Below are 23048 nucleotides of genomic sequence, written 5' to 3' on the forward strand. Positions count from 1 at the left end.
CAAAATACAGCTGGGATTGTTTCTTTATTCATACATATCTCTGAATTTTTCTTGAAAAAATAATCATGTTTATGTGCGACTCCTAAAATATATGTGCTCAAACCATATGTCTGTTATTCTTGCTTGCTCTATATTCACGAGTTTAATAGCACATGAGTAAAAGGCTGACATGTGTTACTGTGGAGTTCTATTATTCGTATTTTGTGTTCAATTCAGAGTAATATTATTCTAGTACATACTTTATTTACAACAACTATGACACATGAGTAAAAGGCTGACATATGTTACTCTGGAGTGTCATTTTTCGTGATTTTTGTTCGATTCACACGGATGATAAGAGTTCATATTATTATTCTAGTAAGTGCTTTATTTACAACAACTATGACACATGAGTAAAATGCTGACATATGTTACTGTGGTGTGTCATTATGCGTGATTTTTGTTCGATTCACACGGATGATGAGAGTCCATATTATTATTCTAGTAAGTGCTTTATTGACAACAACTATCACACCTGGAGTGTTATTAGTCATGATTTTTGTTCGATTCACATGGATGATAAGAGTCCATATTATTATTCTAGTAAGTGCTTTATTTACAACAACTATGACACATGAGTAAAATGCTGACATATGTTACTGTGGTGTGTCATTATGCGTGATTTTTGTTTGATTTACATTGACAATGACAGTAATATTATTCTAGTAAGTACTTTATTTACAACAACTATGACACCTGCATAAAATGCTGCATATGTTACTCTGGAGTGTCATTAGTCGTGATTTTTGTTCGATTCACATGGATCATTGGATAATGACAGTCCATATTATTATTCTAGTACGTGCTTTATTGACAACAACTATGACACATGAGTAAAAAGCTTACATATGTTACTGTGGAGTGTTATTATTCATGATTTTTGTTCGATTCACATTGACAATGAGAGTATTATTATTCTAGTACTTGCTTTATGACAACCACTATGACACATGAGTAAAAGGCTGACACATGTTACTGCAGAGTGTCATTTTTCGTGCTTTGTGTTCGATTCACATGAATAATAATATTATTATTCAAGTATGTGCTTTATTGACAACTAATATCACAAATGAGTTAAAGGCTGACATATGTTACTGTGGAGTGTCATTATTCATGGTATGTGTTCAATTCACATGGATAATGAGAGTATTATTATTCTATAAAGTGCTTCATTGACAACCACTATGACACACAAGTAAAAGGCTAACATATGTTACTGCGGAGTGTCACTTTTCTTGTTTGTGCTCTTTTCAATATCATAATATTAATGACACATGAAGAAAACTGTAATATATGTTGCTGTGGAGTATCATTTTTCTTGTTTGTGCTCTATTTACAAGCAAAATGACACCTGCATTATAAAAGGCTGAAATATGTGGGTAACACTGTTCTTGTTTTATACTTTTTATATTGGCTAATTGATTAATTAGTGAATGCTTGGTATCAAGTGTGTTGGTAAAGTATGATAACAGGGATCTCCATGGATGAAAATTGAACGATGGAGGAACTTTCACCATTACAAACCATGTCTACGCTGTACAGTGTAGCACAATCGGAAGTATTTTATCCCTCCATACAAGGAATGGTGAACATGCTAAATCATTGCTTATTTAAATTATATTTATTTGAATTTTCATTATAGAATTAGAAGTATCAATATTTTCATTTATTGCCGTTTTTAACCATTTAAATGCCAAGTCTTCATGGTCCCCCCTTTGTCGAGAATGACCAAAAGCTGTCATGAAGGTCCCCATGTAGATTTCTTGTATTTTTGGTAATTGTTATGGGGGTTAAAAATCATATGATGCAGAGCTTATTTTTCATGGACACTGTCAAATTCAGAACCCATTACCGGTATGGCTGATTTGCAGCAACAACAAAACGATTTGTACAGGTTAGGTAAAAGGTTAAAGAGATTTGTAAAGCAAACATTGTCAAACGAAAAGGTTTTTAATGACTTTATCTGGCAAATTGATGCTGTGCAACATGCATCTTTTGAGTCTGAACAGAAACCAGAAACGCGGATGTATCAATTTGATTGTAATATACGAAATGAATTCGGAATTACGATACGATATTTCTTTACAGGAAATATTTAAGTTTTTACTTTTAAACTTTTAAAGTAATTCTAAATTATCGTTACAGCAGTACTCGGGTTATTTACAATGAAATAATATTTACTGTTTTGCGTCTTATTTTGTACTTCTTAAAAAAGGGGGATGCTGATTGCGTAAGTCAAAATAAAGCACGTGTTCGACTTGTTAAACTGTTTTCTTTGTAACTGGCTTATTAATTAATTTATTTAATATAAATTATCATAATCATTTGCTGAAACTTAGTTGATTAATTCGACAAATGGATCGTCTATCCTCAGATAGTATTCTCCTGTCTAGTTTGTTGATCTACCTGTACAAGCTCAGGTACAAGTGATTAGCGATCTTAATCCGGATATCCCTCAGGCGTTAGAACTGTATTGGATTATAACATAAAAAGCATAAGGGTTATGCAATTACATGCATTTGATTATAATTGATAAAAAAAAAAGGCGTCGCGCTGCAAAAAACGATGAAGTTTTGAACGATGGCGGAAGACAATTTAACGATGGCGCAAGTCATTTGACGATGGCGCAAGACATTTGAACGATGGCGGGGCGCCATCTTTAAACAGGCCATGGAGATCCCTGGATAAGATTGTAGTTGTGTTGGTAGTGTATGATGTGTTGCTGGAGTAGGATTAGATCATAGCTTTGTTAGTAGTGTATAATTGGTGTAAGGTATGTTGGTTGAATGTGATTAGATGGTAGTTTGATGGTAAGGTTTGATTGGATGGTTGATGTGCTGGTGGTGTAGGATTAGTTTTAGATTTATAATTGAACTATGATGATTTGCTGGTAGTGTATGATTGGTGTTAGATGTGTAATTGGATTGACGTAGGGTGTTAGGTGTGTTGGTACAGCATGATGTAGGGTGTGTTGGTGGAGTATGATGGGATGGTAGTTGTGTAAGTAGTTTAGGATTGGTGTAGGGTGTGTTGGTGGAGTATGATGAGATGGTAGTTGTGTCAGTAGTATATGATTGATGTAGGGTGTGTTGATGGAGTATGGTGAGATGGTTGTTGTGTCAGGAGTGTAGGATTAGTGTAGGGTGTGTTGGTAGAGTATGATGAGATGGTAGTTGTGTAAGCAGTGTATGACTGGTATAGGGTGTGTTGTTAGAATATGATGAGATGGAAGTTGTATCAGTAGTGTAGGATTGGTGGTAGGTGTGTTGGTGGATTATGATAAGATGATAGTTGTCAGTAGTGTAGGATTGGTGTAGGGTGTGTTGGTAGAGTATGATGAGATGGTAGTTGTGTCAGTAGTGTATGATTGGTGTTAGGTGTGTTGGTAAAGTATGATGAGTTGGTAGTTGTGTCAGTAGTGTATAATTGGTGTAAGGTGTGTTAATGCATTATGATGAGATGGTATTTGTGTCAGTAGTGTAGGATTGGTGTTAGGTGTGTTGGTGATGTATGATGAGATGGTAGTTGTGTCAGTAGTGTATAATTAGTGTTAAGTGTGTTGGCAGAGTATGATGAGATGGTAGTTGTGTTAGTAGTGTAGGATTGGTGTTAGGTGTGTTGGTAGAGTATGATGACATGGTAGTTGTGTCAGTAGTGTCGGATTTGTGTTAGATGTAGGGTGTTTTGGTAGAGTATGATGAGATGGTAGTTGTGTCAGTAGTTTAGGATTGATGTAGGGTGTTTTGGTAGAGTATGATGAGATGGTAGTTGTGTCAGTAGTTCAGAATTGATGTAGGGTGTTTTGGTAGAGTATGATGAGATGGTAGTTGTGTCAGTAGTTTAGGATTGATGTAGGGTGTTTTGGTAGAGTATGATGAGATGGTAGTTGTGTCAGTAGTTCAGGATTGATGTAGGGTGTGTTGTTGGAGTATGATGAGATGGTAGTTGTGTCAGTAGTTTAGGATTGGTGTAGGGTTTTTTCTTTCATACAACAAATATAGTTGACCTATTGCTTATAGTTAAGAAAAACAGACCATAACCAAAAAACTTAACACTGAGCAATGAACCCTGAAAATGAGGTCAAGGTCAAATAAAACCTACGCGACTGACATATTGATCATAAAATATTTCCATACACCAAATATAGTTGACCTATTGTATATACATTGTGTAGTATTAGAAAAAAAGACCAAAACTCAAAAACTTAACATTTTTGGTTCATTTTTTTATATAAATAAGGCAGTTAGTTTTCTGGTTTGAATTGTTTTACATTGTCTTATCTGGGCCTTTTATAGCTGACTATGCAGTATGGGCTTTGCTCATTGTTGAAGGGCGTACGGTTAATGTCTGTGTCATTTTGGTCTGTTGTGGACAGTTGTTTCATTGGCAATCATACCACATTTTCTTTTTTATATTTGACCATTCAACCATGAAAATGTGGTCAAGGTCAGTTGACACCTGCCAGCTAGACATGTACACTTTACAATCATTCCATACACCAAATATAGTAGACCTATTGCATACAGTATAAGAAAATCAGACCAAAACACAAACACTTAACTATAACCACTGAACCATGAAAATGAGGTCAAGGTCAGATGACACCTGCCAGCTGGACATGTACACCTTACAGTCCTTCCATACACCGAATATAGACTTGACCACCAAAACTTAACCTTGTTAAATGTTCACTGATCCATGAAATGAGGTCGAGGTCAAGTGAAAACTGTCTGACAGGCATGAGGACATTGCAAGGTACGCACATACCAAATGTAGTTATACTATTACTTATAAAAGAGAATTTAACATTACAAAAAAAGTTTTTTTCAAGTAGTCACTGAACCATGAAAATGAGGTCAAGGACATTGGAAATGTGACTGGCAGAAACTTCGTAAAATGAGGCATCCAATACAAAATATGAAGCATCCAGGTCTACCACCTTCTAAAATATAAAGCTTTTTAGAAGTTAGCTAACGCCGCCGCCACTGCTTGATCACTATCCCTATGCCGAGCTTTCTGAGATTCAAGTCGCAAGCTTTTAAGGGGGCTAGCTGGTCTGAATCATTTGTTAAATTTTTTAATAAAATGGGGTCACCGTTCATTTACGCTCACAATCTGCCTTCGAAAGAAGCATACATTTTTGTTAATGTCCTTTTTTCTGTTGACCTAATAGGGAAAATAGTTGTAATATCGAAATAAAAAAAGAACTAAATTACAGAAATCGCTTAAATTTCACAGTTATTTAGTTTATGTACAGCTTTTTCGAAAACAACAGAAAAAAAATATAGGTCACCGATGAGTTAAAAAAGAAATTTCAATTTTAATGCCAAAAATGGCATTTTTGCACAAAAGGGAGATAATTTGGAGCTTTTCCAATGATATCTACATTTTAAAAGTCACCTGAGGCCAACACCAATTGATTTTCTGGAATGATTCTTGTACCATAATGATAAAGTAATAACAACGAATAACTACTTAAGGTAATAAATGAAATTTGTAATGTATTGCTTAATTTTTTTCTGAAAATCTTATACCCGCGAGCCTCCTTAAGAAAACTGTGTTCATTCATTAAGTGTATTAATAAAAAGGTTTTTCCCTCCATGTAAAAGTTAAGCACAGACTGATTTCTTCATATTTAGTTTAACCTGTTTATTATACAGGTATTTCATCATAAACTTAAAAGTTGTACTTTATTATATTTTATCTGCAGCTGTTTATCCTCAACTATGGTATTTGTATTTATATTGTAATTGTACTTTCTCTCTTGACTTGTAGTTAGTTTTTAGAGAATAAAATATCTATCTATCTAATAAAAATATAACTGAATGTTACCTCTTTTGTTTTCACCCAAGGACTGCATCCTTTATCTGTTAACCATTTTGTTACATCAATCCGTCCAAACTGAGCAGCAAGATGTAAAGCTGTTCGTCCATCCTATAACAATATAAAAATATAAACATGTTAATGGTGTGTGATAACAAAATCATGAGAGGAGTCAAAAAATTTACCAAATGTAAGAAATATAACATCGGGTAAGAAAATATCCAATTATAGTTGTGTATAAACTGTTAAATGGTAGATTAAGATATATAAATTCAATGTATATTTTCTGATTCAGTGAAACAAAACAGGTAAAAAAAATAATAAACTCTTAATTATATAAGTGTAACAAGTCAAATAAAATCAACCCTTACTTTATATAAGTCTTACAAGTATTTGTTGTCCATTTAACATGTATGATAAACAACATGATTTTATGTTGATTCAGTAGAATGATTAAAAAAAAACTTTTTTCAAGAAACATTAAAACGAGTTATATTTTCTGATTCAGTACGAGGAGACAAGAAAAATAAGAACCCACTTTATATAATTCTGTCAAGTATTTATTATTTTTAAAAGACATTTTACATTAAATCTGTAGAATTAACATTATCTGACTAAAGAAATTAACACAACTTTTTCTCATCAACTTCTCATTAAAATCAAATGTTTAAAAAATAATTTTTTGTCAAGAAAAAAAATAAAACCTTAACTATCTGATTCAGTTCTGTGTTACTAATAAAATGAGACCCCACTTTATATAATTCTATCAAATATTTGTTGTCCATTAAACTTGTCTGATTAACAACATGATTTTGTGTAGATTCTGTATAAAGTTGTGTTTTCTCAGAGTAAGGTAATTATATCTATCATTACCTTGGATATAGCTTTTAACTGACTTCCGTGAGTGACTAGGAAAGTCACCACCTCCAGGTGTCCGAACTGAGCCGACAACATTAATGGTGTCTTTCCCAACTGTAATATCAACATATAACAGACATCAAAACTTGTGTCATAAACTGGACAATGTTGTGTAATAAATATAAACAAAATATATATCACATCAATCAGTGGTCAAAACTGAATAAAATGACCAGTCACACTTTTATTTATATTCTACATAAACAACAAATAAACAACATGTTTTATTGTGAGATGTCAGAACTTCCATCAGAACTGTCAGGTTAAAAAAAAACTTTTTTTTAAAAACATTAAAACGAGTAATATTTTCTGATTCAGTACGAAGAGACAAGAAAAATAAGACCCCACTTTATATAATTCTGTCAAGTATTTGTTATTTTTAAAACATGTTTTACATTAGATCTGTAGAATTAACATTATCTAACTAAAGAAACTTCTCATTAAAATCAGATGTTTATAAAATAATTTTTTGTCAAGAAACAAAATGAAACCTTAACTATCTGATTCAGTTCTGTGTTACGAATAAAATGAGACCCGACTTTATATAATTCTAACAAATATTTGTTGTCCATTAAACCTGTCTGATTAACAACATGATTTTGTGTAGATTCTGTATAAAATGATGTTTGGTCAGAGTAAGGTGATTATATCTATCATTACCGTGGATGTAACTTCTAACTGACTTCCGTGAGTGACTAGGTAGGTCACCACCTCCAGTTGTCCGTTCATAGCCGCCCACATTAATGGTGTCAGTCCTTCCTGTAATATCAACATATATTAACAGACATCAAAACTTGTGTCATAAACTGGACAATGTTGTGTAATAAATATAAACAAAGTATATATCACATGAATCAGTGGTCAAAACTGAATAAAATGACCAGTCACACTTTTATTTATATTCTACATAAACAACAAATAAACAACATGTTTTATTGTGAGATGTCAGAGCTACCATCAGAACTGTCAGGTTAAAAAAAAAAATTTCTAGAAACATAAACAATATTTATATCAATGGACTCAGCTGGACAAGACAATTAAAATGAGACCCCACTTTATATAATTCTAACAAATATTTGTTGTCCATTAAATCTGTCTGATTAACAATGATTACATAGAATGATCAAAGTTAAAAAAAAAAAAATTCAAGAAACATTAAAACGAGTAATATTTTCTGATTCAGTACGAAGAGACAAGAAAAATGAGACCCCACTTTATATAATTCTGTCAAGTATTTGTTATTTTTAAAAGATGTTTTACATTAGATCTGGAGAAATAATATCTGACTAAGAAAAAACACAACATTTTCTCATCAACTTCTCATTAAAATCAAATGTTTACAAAATAATTTTTTGTCTGGAAACAAAATAAAAACTTAACTATCTGATTCAGTTCTGTGTTACGAAAATAAAATGAGACCCCACTTTATATAATTCTAACAAATAGTTGTTGTCCATTAACCCTGTCTGATTAACAGTATTTTGTGTCGATTCAAAATAATGATCAAAGCTTAGAAAATATTTAGTGGTATTTCCGTGTAAAATGTTGGGTGTATACCAGCTGCTTCATATCATATGAGTTGTTGTGTATAAGGGTAATATAGCAATGGTGTATGTTTGTGGTGAGTATAAGGGCAATATAGCAATGGTGTATGTTTGTTGTGAGTATAAGGGTAATATAGCAATGGTGTTTGTTTGTGGTGAGTATAAGGGTAATATAGCAATGGTGTTTGTTTGTGGTGAGTATAAGGGCAATATAGCAATGGTGTTTGTTTGTGGTGAGTATAAGGGTAATATAGCAATGATGTTTGTTTATGGCGAGTATAAGGGCAATATAGCAATGGTGTTTGTTTGTGGTGAGTATAAGGGTAATATAGCAATTGTGTTTGTTTGTGGTGAGTATATTAAAGAGTAATATAACAATGGTGTTTGTTTGTGGTGAGTATATTAAAGGGTAATATAGCAATGGTGTATGTTTGTGGTGAGTATAAGGGTAATATAGCAATGGTGTTTGTTTGTGGTGAGCATATTAAAGGGTAATATAGCAATGGTGTATGTTTATGGTGAGTATAAGTGAAGAACTGCAATAAGCCATGTTTGTATTTTTCAAGTTAGCATTGCCTATAAGTGTGATCTGTCACTTGTTTGTGATGAGTGTAATAATGTCATTGCTATGTCACATGTTGGTGTTGAGTATAAGAGTGTCACTGCTACGTCACATGCTGGTGTTGACTATAAGAGTGTCCTTGCAATGTCACATGTTGGTGTTGAGGTAAAGGGTGTCATTGATATGTCACAAGCTGGTGTTGAGATAAAGAGTGTCATTGTTAAGTCACATGTTGGTGTTGAGTATAAGAGTGTCATTGTTAAGTCACATGTTGGTGCTGAGTATACTAGTGTCACTGCTATGTCACATGTTGGTGTTGAGTATAAGAGTGTCATTGCTAAGTGACATGTTGGTGTTGAGATAAAGAGTGTCATTGTTAAGTCACATGTTGGTGTTGAGTATAAGAGTGTCATTGTTATGTCACATGTTGGTGCTGAGTATACTAGTGTCGCTGCTATGTCACATGTTGGTGTTGAGTATAAGAGTGTCATTGCTACGTCACAGGTTGGTGTTGAGTACAATAGTGTCATTGCTATGTCACAGGTTGGTGTTGACTATAAGAGTGTCATTGCTATGTCACATGTTGGTGTTGACTATAAGAGTGGCATTGCTATGTCACATGTTGGTGTTGACTATAAGAGTGTCATTGCTATGTCATATGTTGGTGTTGACTATAAGAGTGTCATTGCTATGTCACATGTTGGTGTTGACTATAATAGTGTCATTGCTATGTCATATGTTGGTGTTGAGCATATGAGTGTCATTGCTATGTCACATGTTGGTGTTGACTATAAGAGTGTCATTGCTATGTCACATGTTGTTGTTGACTATAAGAGTGTCATTGCTAAGTCACATGTTGGTGTTGACTATACATTTATAAGAGTGTCATTTCTATGTCACATGTTAGTGTTGAGGTAAAGAGTGTCATTGATATGTGTCTTGTACCTTTTTGGATCATAGCTGTTCATCGTTTTAATAAGCTTTGGATTTTCAAATATTTTGTTCCGAGCATCACTGAAGAGACATTTATTGTCGGAATCCTTATCTGGTGGAGAAAAAATTGGTACTGTTAAAGCTATTTTATGTCACATGTTGGTGTTGGGTATTAGAGTGTCATTGCTATGTCACATATTGGTGTTGGGCATAAAAGTGTCATGGTTATGTCAAAGGTTGGTGTTAGGTATGATAGTAAACTTGTTATGTCAAATGTTGGTTTTGGGTATAAGAGGGACATTGTTATGTCAGAGGTTGGTGTTGGGTACAAGAGGGATATTGTTATGTCAGAGGTTGGTGTTGGGTATAAGAGGGACATTGTTATGTCAGAGGTTGGTGTTGGGTTTAAGAGGGACATTGTCATGTCAGAGGTTGGTGTTGGGTATCAGAGGGACTTTGTTATGTCACATGTTGGTGTTGGGTATAAGAGGGACATTGTCATGTCAGAGGTTGGTGTTGGGTATAAGAGGGACATTGTTATCTCATATGTTGGTGTCGGGTATAAGAGGGACATTGTTATGTCCCATGCTGGTGTTGTGTATAAGAGTGTCATGGTTATGTCAGAGGTTGGTGTTAGATATAAGAGGGACATTGTTATGTCAGAGGTTGGTGTTGGGTATAAGAGGGCCTTTGTTATATCACATGTTGGTGTTGGGTATTTGAGTGACATTGCTATGTCACATGTTGGTGTTGGGTATAAGAGGGACTTTTTATGTCAGAGGTTGGTGTCCGGTATAAGAGGGACATTGTTATGTCACATGCTGGTGTGGAGTATACATGGTATAAGAGTGACATTATTATATCACATGTTGGTGTTGGGAATAAGAGTGTCATTGCTAGGTCACATGTTGGTGTTGAGTATAAAAGTGTCATTGCTAGGTCACATGTTGGTGTAGAGTAAAAGAGTGTCATGGCTAGGTCTAATGATGGTGTTAAGTTTAAGAGTAATTGCTATGTCACAAGTTGGTATTGGGTATATGAATAAGTGGCACATATCATGTCCAGTACAGGAATGGTAAATGAATGTTGTATGAACAGATGGCACATGTCATGTTCAGAACAAGACAGGAAAATTAATGTTGTATGATCAGGCGGCGCATGTCATGTTCAGTACAGTAGTGGTAAATGAATGTTGTATGATCAGGTGTCACATGTCATGTTCAGTACAAGAGTGGTATATAAATGTTGTTTGATCAGGAGGTACATGTCATGTTCAGGACAGGATTGGTAAATTCATGTTGTGTGATCAGGTGTCACATGTCATGTTCAGTACAGGAGTGGTAATTGAATGTTGTATAATCAGGTGTTACATATCATGTTCAGTACAGGAGTGGTAAATGAATGTTGTATAATCAGGTGTTACATATCATGTTCAGTACAGGAGTGGCATATGCATGTTGTATGATCAGGTGTCACATGTCATGTTCAGTACAGGAGTGGTTAATGAATGTTGTATGATCAGGTGTCACATGTCATGTTCAGTACAGGAGTGGTTAATGAATGTTGTATGATCAGGTGTCACATGTCATGTTCAGTACAGGAGTGGTAAATGAATGTTGTATAATCAGGTGTCACATGTCATGTTTAGTACAGGAGTGGTAAATGTATGTTGTATGATAAGGTGTCACATGTCATGTTCAGTACAGGAGTGGTAAATGAATGTTGTATAATAAGGTATCACATGTCATGTTTAGTACAGGAGTGGTAAATGAATGTTGTATAATCAGGTGTTACATGTCATGTTCAGTACAAGAGTGGTAAATTAATGTTGTATGATCAGATGTGACATGTCATGTTTAGTACTGGAGTGGTAAATGAATGTTGTATGATCAGGTGTTACATGTCATGTTCAGTACAAGAGTGGTAAATGAATGTTGTATGATCAGGTGTTACATGTCATGTTAAGTACAAGAATGGTAAATGCAGGTTGTATAATCAGGTGTCACATATCATGTTCAATACAGGAGTGGTAAATGTATGTCGTATGATATGGTGTTACATGTCATGTTCAGTACAGGAGTGGTAACTGCATGTTGTATGATATGGTGTTACATGTCATGTTCAGTACAAGAGTGGTAAATGAATGTTGTATGATCAGGTGTTACATCTCATGTTCAGTACTTGAATGGTAAATGTATGTTGTATAATCAGGTGTCACATGTCATGTTCAGTACAAGAGTGGTAAATGTATGTGGTATGATCAGGTGTTACATGTTATGTTTAGAACAGGAGTGTTCAATGAAAGTTGTATAATCAGGTGTCACATGTCATGTTTAGAACAGGAGTGGTCAATGAATGTTGTATGATCAGGTGTCACATGCCATGTATAGAACAGGAGTGGTCAATGAAAGTTGTATGATCAGGTGTCATGTCTCAAGTCATGGTCATGCAAGATTTTTTTTTAACCAAAGTAATGTTTTTTGTGTAGAATACTATGTTATGTGTAATAAAGTAAATCAAAATATTTCAATTGTATACAGTTATGAAGTATCAGACAACAACTCTTTGACATACAAACTCGAGTGGTATTCATCAGTGTAATGAAGTTAATCACAATATATCATAATACTATGTGTCTTAATATTTTGAAGACAAGAGTATTTGCAATAAATAGAATGTACACTGAATCACTGAACACTAACGAGGGCAGTGTTTAACTGATCCACATTATGTGTACTATATAATAAATATCTGTAAATGTGTTAAACATTTTGCTTTACTTACCAGATCTCTACATTCCAAGTTAGCTCTGTTCTTTACACATAATTCTACCTCTTTTATATTCCCCCACCTTGCAGCTGTAAGAAGTTTCTGTAAGCAAAACAAAGCTTTTACACTTTCCTCTAGAACATACAAATGTATTATAAATGTAATAATTGAATTTAACAAGCTACATTTTTACAGTTTCAACTGTTTATACCAAATACAGTGATTACAAAGAAGGAGTGAAATTGTTGTCTATAATTTCAGAGGTTTTTTTTTTGGAAAAGTATGTAGACAATTGTCATGATTGTATTATGCATCAGTTTTGAGATCAGCCTAAGTTTTTGTTGAGGTTTGCGTTGCTCGGTCTTTAGTTTTCTATGTAATGATTTGAATATAAAAAGAAGATGTGGTATGATTGCCAATGAGACAATTCTACAAAATAGACCAAATGACATAGAAAAATAACAACGATAGGTCACCGTACAGCCTTCAACAATGATCAAAGCCCATATGGCATAGTCAGCTATAAAAGACCCTGAAATGACTAATGTAGACTGTTGAATTTTGATTGTTTTTCATTTTTTTCCATTGCGATGTCAGATTCTCTTCGACTTAAAGAGTTGTGACTGTCCTACAATATCTTACGTTCCTTTTTTTTTGTCTCCTGGAATTTTGTATATTGAAATTCTGTTCACTGTAGTCCTTTTGATTTCTCCTGTTCTCCCCTGAGAATACACCTGAGGTCAAATGACACTGACTGACTCTGAGAATACTACACACCTGTATCTTTATGTACAGTTTATAGACAACATATAGGTCACATGACACTGACTGACTGAGAATACTACACACCTTTATATTTATGTACAGTTTATAGACAACATATAGGTCACATGACATAGGTCACATGACACTGACTGACTGAGAATACTACACACCTTTATATTTATGTACAGTTTATAGACAACATATGTCACATGACAATTGATTTTTAAGAAAATCTTACCTTATTCCAACTTGCCATTATATATCTTGTAAAAGAAAAACACAATTTCATTGACAACGGCATGTGCACCCTTAGTATCTATCGATAATTTTTGGTATCACTCTACAGTGCTGAGAAAGGAAATTATCAGTTAGTAAGATCAAAGGAAAATTTCGTAAAATAAAATAATTTTGTATATTGAAATTCTGTTCACTGTAGTCAATTTAATTTCTCCTATTCTCCCTCTGACTGACTCTGAGAATACTACACTCCTGTATCTTTATGTACAGTTTATAGACAACATACTGGTCACATGACCATTGACTTTAAAGAAGAAAATCTTACCCGATCCCATCTTGCCATTATATCCTGTAAAAGAAAAACACAACATTTTATCATGTTTGTACACAAGAGTTGTAATTTGATGAGAAATATTTTTAAGGGGCATTAACTACAAGAAACAAAAAAACATAAAATATAATCATGAAAATTAATGAAAGTTTGATCGGTTCTGTTTTGTTAAAGTTTGTTAAAGGGGGTTCTACATTGTACATTCATGACATTTGACCGTTACAGTGAAAAACACATTCAAAATTTTTCTGGTGTATTTTTACAAGCAGAATCCAAATATGTGATACATGTAATTAAATAAATGGGGAATGTGTCCATGGGACACAGATGATGCCCCCGCTTGCATATCATATTACGTTATAAAGGGGCATAACTGTAGAACAGTAATATTGACACCCCTAAAATTTAAACCTGATCTGTATTTTGTGGTAATAAGCATGGTGTATAAGTTTCATAACATTTGGTTGAGGCTAACTTGTTAGAGAACGGAAACGAAAAATTCAGCAATTTTTTCCATTTGTAAACATGGTAAAGGGGCACAACTCTATAATGGTTAAAGCAACACCACCAAAATTCAAACTTGATCTGTGTTCTGTGGTAATAAGCATTGTGTATAAGTTTCATAACATTTGGTTGAGGCAAACTAAAGTAACAGAACGGAAATGAAAATTCAGCAATTTGTCCATTTGTAAAGGGGCATAACTCTAGAACGGTTAAAGTGACGCCACCAAAATTCAAACTTGATTTGTGTTTTGTGGTAATAAGCATTGTGTATAAGTTTCATAACATTTAGTTGAGGCAAACTAAAGTAAGAGAACGGAAACCAACTTTGGGACGTACGGACGTATGTACGTACAGACAGACAAGGGTAAAACTTAATGCCCCCTCCGTTACGGCCGGGGCATAAAAAATTCTGTGGAGTAGTTAATTGTGTACACTTTGCCTTTACGTTGTTTTGAAAGAAACTTGTTTAAGTAAAGCCTCTGTTTAATTATCAATATGATTAAATGATGAAACATGTTAAATACCCAATGTGAAATCTGTTGGTCAGAGTTCTGCAATTGTCAATAAGGGATTACACGTGGGCCTTCGTCAAACTCTTACTGCAACTTCAGCATTTTATTGTACAGTCTGTCCTCATGGCCTTAATGCCACTTTATATTACATACATTTTTACCCTATCTGCCACCAGTCAATTAGCCTGATAAGAATCTGCAAGTAAAGATTTATTTATATAAAATGTTAAACATGTAAATTATCATTGATATGGTCATAATTAATGAATTGCTATTATTTATTTTGAATTTATTTAGCGGATTATCATGATTATGTAAAATGTGACGAGTCAAAAATTAGTTTTATGGTTCAATAAATTCAAAATAAATTATTGCCATTCATTATAAATAAAATTCTATCAAAAATAAGGTTCAAAGAATTTTTTATACTATTTATATTAACAATAACAACGTATACACATGTTGGCGTATGAATACACAAGGTTAGAGTGGGCGTGTCGCCATAAAAATTGACAACATTGAAAATAAAACTAATACTTTTAACCAATCAGAAGACAGTAAATACACCAAATTTACAAAACTTTTGAATTTTTGAAATACTAAGGCTTTTCTACCTCAGGAATAGATTACCTTAGCAGTATTTGGCAAACTTTTAGGAATTTTTGGTCCTCAATGGTCTTCAACTTCGTACTTTATTTGGCCTTTTTAAACTTTTTTTTTATTCGAGTGTCACTGATGCATGTTGAGGTATAATGCAGTTTTTATCATAAAAAAATTTTAAAGAGATATTCGAGCATCTTTTTTCATATACCATCTTAAGCTTTGATGAGTACTCATTAGCAGTCTTCATGCTTAACCACAAGTCCTATGAGCATCTTTTTTCATATACCATCTTAAGCTATGATGAGTACTCATTAGCAGTCTTCACGCTTAACCACAAGTCCTACGAGCATCTTTTTTCATATACCATCTTAAGCTATGATGAGTACTCATTAGCAGTCTTCACGCTTAACCACAAGTCCTACGAGCATCTTTTTTCATATACCATCTTAAGCTATGATCAGTACTCATTAGCAGTCTTCATGCTTAACCACAAGTCCTACGAGCATCTTTTTTCATATACCATCTTAAGCTATGATGAGTACTCATTAGCAGTCTTCACGCTTAACCACAAGTCCTACGAGCATCTTTTTTCATATACCATCTTAAGCTATGATGAGTACTCATTAGCAGTCTTCACGCTTAACCACAAGTCCTACGGCATTGGCTGGTAATTAAAATTGCTTTCAGACTTCAGACATTTGTCAGACAACAGAATCCAAATAAAAAAAAATTTTAATTGAGCTTCGGGCTTGTGGACTCTAAAGTTAATCGTGAATGCTGCATTAGTGACATGTAATTGATTCTGACTTCCTCTGCTGTGTTTTGAAAAATATTCACAATTGGTTTCCTTAAGTCTGCATCAGTTCTAACTTTAAAATTTGTTAGTCGAGATGGACAGGAAGAGACTACAGATTTAATAGATGAAAACTCAGAATTTATCAGTAGGAAAAGGAGGGTTACATAAGTTTTTAGGTTTCTCTAAAAAAAAAACTAACAAATTGCAGCATGATTTAGTGTCAGAATCAATTACATGTCATCACTAATTAGTGGTCACGATCATGGTGGTAGATTATACCGGAATTGAGTTATAATCCACCAATTAATGGTAATTCCTGACCTGTTTATATTGTATGCACAATTTTGATCCTAAATGCATTTATAAAAGTCTAAATGAAAGGTTCACGACAAGCTTTTTATAAAAAAAAAAAGTGAAACTGCGAGCTACTGCTCACTGATGATACCCCCGCCGCAAGTGCAGTCTTCACGCCGAGTGGCAGCCCAGGCTGGTAAAATTGCTCTCGGGCCTGTAAAAATCACACCTACATGCCAACAGAATCTAACTAAAAATTTTCAAAAAAAGAGCTGGGGGCCTATAGATTTAGCAGTTCAGCATGAAGACTGCAAGTGGATAATATTTAAATAGTGTAAAAATATGCAAGTGTTCGGTAAACAGGAAGTTGTCGAGTGATGAATCTGAAAACACATCACACGGTATAGCTGACTTATATAAATCCTGAAACTAAATTTCAGAAATCATTGTATTGTAGTTCCTGAGAAAAATTTGACGAAAATTTTCAACTTGGCTATCATGTGTAAAATCATTCAAGTGTTCGGTAAACAGGAAGTTGTCAAGTGATCAATCTGAAAACGCATCACACGGTATAGCTGACTTAGATAAACCCTGAAACCAAATTTCAGAAATCCTAACAATGTATTGTAGTTCCTGAGAAAAATGCGACGAAAAATATTCATGGGACGGACGAACTGACAGAAGGACAGACAGAGGTAAAACAGTATACCCCCCCTTTTTTAAAGCGGGGGTATAATAATTGTCACAAAAAAGCGACAAACATCAGTGCCGCCTGGTGGCTAAAAACTTTTCAACAGTTCAAATGCAACGCACCAAGTTTTACTGTCTTTTAACTTTCAAATTTGGTTTTATAAATACTTTAACCTTGAAGAAAATAAAAATACTCAGTTAAATGTTCAATTGAAAATTTCTTCTCGGTCATCATTTAGAAAGTTTCGTCCTAACGCAAAGAAGACGAGAAATGGAAACCCGGAAATATGTCCATCGATCACGACCTGTTCAGTGGCGGATCCAGAACTTTTCAAAAGGGGGGGGTAGTCCAAAAAAGGCCCTCTGGTTGACCTAAGGGGGGGGGGGCCCGCTCCAGTCATGCTTCAGTGATTCCCTATATAATCAACCAAATTTTACCCTCGGAAGAGGGGCCCGGGTGCCCCAGCCCCCCCCCCTTTTTTCCCCCCTGGATCCGCCTATGCTGTTGCTGTGTTCAAAATGTAAATAATATTTTTTCACGTGAGTCAAATTTAACAGAAATATTTAAAACTTACCCTTTAAAGTCATTGAGACGTCTTCTTGGTTAAAAAGAATTGTTTGTAGAACAGGAAGCGTTGTCAAAACAAAAAACAAACCAAAACGAGACACTGAATGACGGGATTGGGACAAGTCGGACCAGGAAAACTCGGCCCAGTTTTAAAGAAACTCGGATTGGATTGAAAGATCTGACCAGTTTGAAACACTGATTGGGCCCATTTAAAGTCGATTCTAAACAATTTCAAACGGTCCAACGATTTACAGAAAAGAGCGACGATTTACAGAAAAGAACCGAAAAGAACAGAAAAGGACCAAAAAGAACCGAAAAGGACCGAAAAGAGCATACATATAAATTATTATTTAATACCAATTTTTCACCCTTGTAATGAAGGAATGTATAGTTCAAATTTATTTTGAACATTTATAGGGATATGTAGACTTACAAAAAAAGTTAGATTTCCCTGTATCAGATTAAGGCATTTTTAAAAATATTTAAAAAAAAAATCAAAGTGTCATTTCCTTGCTTTAGAAAATAGAATTGTAAAAAACATTTGAAGAAAATTTCAATTCTGCTACATGTAAACCATGGCAAACTTTAAGATGTTTCTGGTTCGTTTCAATTTCTTAATTCAATTTACGGTATAAAACGTTGGGCTACATGTGAATAAAAGGAGATAAATCAATAAAAAAAATACATCATTATCTACATATTATAAATGTTGTGCACATCACAGTCATTTCATTTCGTCTTTCAGGAAATATAGATAAATGAATAGTGCACCCGCTTTCGGTATAATTGATAACTGTTTACTCTTTTATAGGTATAGATTAAAGGGTGTGAAAAAGTTAATGGCCTGTTGATTTGTAATAATTTTATCTTATAAACCATTTAAAACAGCTATGTACATTAGCGAAACGATGTCTGATGGTGATAAAATAAATGTTGGCCTGTGCTAGTATATGTATCTATAAAGAAACTTGTGCATGGAGATACCGGGACTTTTCCTTGAAGAATTCAAATACTTGACAGGTTTAACGTGTCAAAGTAACAATTAATGTGTTTTCATTTAACATGTAAGATCAGGGTAGGAATGGGGCTACCTTAATGACGTATAACGGTAAAAATTCTAACCAAAGACGACGGTTAACGATAATTTTTAGCGAATAACGATAACATGCACACTTTCTTTTAGACGATAAAAAAAATCAGCTGAATTTGACGAATCACGCTATTTTTTCACAAAAATAACGGTAACGATAATTATTTAAGACATCGGACGAATCACGATAAGGATATTTTGACGAATCCCGGTAAAAAATTATACATTTGACGCTTACAGTAGCCGAAAACGATCGTTTGACGCCTGACGGTAAAGGGCATTACCTCCCTCATGTAATACACATACACAAACACAAAAAAAGAACGAAATATTCGTATTTATTCAATATCTACTGTAAAGTTTTCCGTCACGATATTTTGTTTTATTTTGTTTTTTGTCCGCGTTATTATATATTCACTGATGAATGGAATAAATATACACATTCCAAAAAAATATATAAACTATACGTTTACTTTTCTACATTGGCTAGAGGTATAGGGGGAGGGTTGAGATCTCACAAACATGTTTAACCCCGCCGCATTTTTGCGCCTGTCCCAAGTCAGGAGCCTCTGGTCTTTGTTAGTCTTGTATTATTTTAATTTTAGTTTCTTGTGTACAATTTGGAAATTAGTATGGCGTTCATTATCACTGGACTAGTATATATTTGTTGAGGGGCCAGCTGAAGGACGCCTCCGGGTGTGGGAATTTCTCGCTACATTGAAGACCTGTTGGTGACCCTCTGCTGTTGTTTTTTATTTGGTCGGGTTGTTGTCTCTTTGACACATTCCCCATTTCCATTCTCAATTTTATATATATAAGGAACTGTTGTAATGTTTGAAATGAATTAGCGACCGAGATTGGACAAAATAATGACACTTACGCTTATAAATACAATTAACGTAGAACGATTGTTTGACAGTAATGAATAAATATCCTATATGTTCTTTTCTGTTCTATGTTTTCTATTCCATAAGTTAGGCATCCGACCCTACCTATAATTTTTCACATTGTCAAAAATATCCTTTCATTTTTAATAGACTTAAATAATTTGCAATTTGCTAATTTTCTTCGATTACAAAAAACGTTGATCTCCTTTTCGGTTCTTTTCGGTCCTTTTCGGTTCTTTTTTGGTCCTTTTCGGTTCTTTACTGTAAATCGTCGCTCTTTTCTGTAAGTCGTTGAACCCATTTCAAAGCACCTCGGAACAATGTGAAACACTGATTGGGCCCATTTAAGAACGCTTCTCAGTGGTTGATTCTAAGGAAAAAAGGGGGCGTAGAGGACGTAAGACACGTCCTCCCGTTTGATCGCCAAATAAATAATAAATAATTTTTCACGGTATATATAGATTTTTAGTATAAAAGCGTCCAAACATTTTTTTTTTATGTAATTGTCTTAAAAACTGGTCCGATCGAGTTGTCTTAAAATGATTTTGACAAAATTTCGGTTGTTTTATTCATGAATGTCTATAAAAAAAATAAGTCAAATGGAGCCATTGATTCACATAAATTTGCCAATGAATATTGACTGAATGCTACCATTTCCCCAATAGGAGGATCTTTTCCTCTGTCACCTCAGTGAGGGTCTGGAATTAGGGGAGGGGTGTCGTATCTTCAAACTGATTAACCTCAGTGACACATGCATGTAATTCATTACAAAGAGTCACATTTTCCTTGGTCAACTTTGTGACACATGTAATTTCAGAAAGTCAATTGGCAATGTTTTTTTTGTGGAATAGTACATTTTTTTTGTACAAGTTCAACTTGTATGCGAACACAGGCATATGAACTTTTCTTGGAGGCTTTATTTCAAGACTTCGATAATTTTCAGTTATTTTCTTGTTACTTAATCTGAACACAATCTTATATCTATATATAAAAAATAGATAAATAGTGAACAGAACTGGATTCAGTGCTATATTAAACTTATAGAAACAGGGGATACAGGCGGGCACAACTGGACACAGTGCTATTTCTATATAAGAGGGTCTGGATGGCGGGTCTGTTATTCTGTTATTATTTATTTTTCACCCCTTTTTTCTCTAATCTTCAAAAAAGTAACCCCTTTTTTCTCTAATCTTCATTTTTTTGCCCGTTATTCTCTAATCTTCATTTTTTAATGGCATTATTCTTTAATCATTTAACCCCATCAAATTAACCCTCATATAAAAATTACAGAAACAGGGGGCTACAGGCGGACACAAGTGGACACAATGTTATTTCTATATAAAACGTATAGAAAATTGTGGCTACAGGCAGACACAGCTGGACCCAGTGCTATATATAAAATTTAAAAAAAAAAACAAAAAAAAACAGGGGGATACAGGCGGACACAAGTAAACACAACGTTATTTCTATTTAAAACTTAAAGAAACAGGGGATACAGGCGGACACAACTGGACACAGTGCAATTTCTATATAAAAACTGAATTCAGAACTTGTGACTGTTAAAGGGGGCTTCAGGCGGACACAAGTGGACACAACGTTATTTCGATATAAAACGTACCTAGGTGCATTTAATAAAGCAACATTTGAACTTATTATTTTCATTTTTTATTTTAAATTGTTTTTTTTTTTGTATTAATACTTTTTAAAATGTTACTCGATTTGGATTCATTCCTAAAAGACAAAATCCACTTGAATGGGTATTTCTGGCGTATTTATCACACGTGACTATCTACAATACGGTATATATATACGGAAATGGCACGGCTGAGTATTGTAAAGTTACTGAAGGAAGTTTAATGTCAGACCATGGAAGTAATATACCATGGAAGTATTATATTGACAGGAACTCCAACGAAAAATTAGCACATTCCCATCCCAATGATTTCTTTAAGAAAATAAAAGGTTCCGACTCAGTTTGTCAAGTACGTGATAACTCCTTTGTGGGGTCTCTGTGATGCCGCCTTCGCCTGTTCTTTTAACTGAAGTTGGTCTTATCGCGTGATTTGATATCGATTGTCTTGTATCTACCTACCAATGTAAATAAACACGGAAACTCCCGTAGTTATTTGTGAATCGCCACATGAATAACAACACCTGTTTCCGTTCAATAAATGAAGAACAACGCTGAAAAGATCGAAAAAATTGGTCCATATTTAACATGTTTAACAGAATGACATAAGAAAATTAACTGCATTCGGAAAGAGGGCCAGCTTATTTTTAGTTTTGTTGAGTATGTTTTAATCATTGGAACTTGGAAATCGGGAAATATCCGATTATGAAAATTACATTATTCTGAAGTAGAGTGTTTGCACAAAATAATGTGATGCGCTTGTAGTGTGCCAGATGGTGCCAGATAACTCAAATTTTAAGTTAAAGATTATAAATTTTTATCGAATGTTAAACAAATATTTATGTTTTTCTCTATCGTAAAATGTTATTAACTTATTTATCAAATATATTTTAAAGACTAAAAGAGGTTAATAATTACACTCATGTGATGACCTCTACATAGCAATGTCAGGTTACGAGACATGCAGATGAATTGTTACACCTTTATGATAATTCCAAAGTTGTAAACAACCTTAAACATTCAACCTAGTCCGAGATTACTCGATCTGACGTCTGACAGATTTATTTTTATGGATGGCTTTTAATATTTCTGGATGCATTTAAAGAACGATCACCATGATGGGGCCCTGCTTAGGGCCCATCAGTCCAATTTAGAATTTATTTTTGTGTTTAAAAGCTTAACAGTTCTGAAACATCTTACACCGTATGCTAGGCAATTTATGTTTCTGTTTCTTGTTAAATTGCATGAAATATTTGCCATTGGACTTTCAGTAAACAATAAATCAAAATATTTGATATTTTTTTCGGATCAAAGTCCCCCCGGCCAACTTTTGGATTAAATTTTTGTTGGAAATTCTTTCATTAAACACTTCATTAAAATATTTGTCAAAGTTAGCAGTAAAACCTCAGCGGGTAATAATTACTGATAAAAACTTTTACGTTTACTTTACATGAGAATTTTATGATTTTCAAGCCTAACATGTATATCACAGTATGCGTATAGATCTAGACAACGGCTCTCTCATGAATAAAAATCTTACTATTTTAAAGAGG

General features: G+C 34.0%; 1 protein-coding gene and 1 long non-coding RNA gene across 2 annotated transcripts in view; both read right to left on the minus strand.

The window, feature by feature from the left end:
- The window catches only part of LOC143051535 (uncharacterized), a 342484-nt gene that overhangs the window by 52610 nt on the left and 266826 nt on the right, over nucleotides 1-23048 (minus strand). The gene's annotated exons all lie outside the window — the stretch shown is intronic.
- Nucleotides 13915-17994, minus strand: LOC143051562 (uncharacterized). The gene is made up of 3 exons (XR_012970832.1): nucleotides 17896-17994; nucleotides 14950-15133; nucleotides 13915-13939 (listed from the first exon to the last, which is right to left on the minus strand). It is a non-coding gene; the product is annotated as an uncharacterized LOC143051562 (long non-coding RNA).

This window comes from Mytilus galloprovincialis, chromosome 11, assembly GCF_965363235.1.
Source record: "Mytilus galloprovincialis chromosome 11, xbMytGall1.hap1.1, whole genome shotgun sequence".
Classification (NCBI taxonomy): domain Eukaryota; kingdom Metazoa; phylum Mollusca; class Bivalvia; order Mytilida; family Mytilidae; genus Mytilus; species Mytilus galloprovincialis.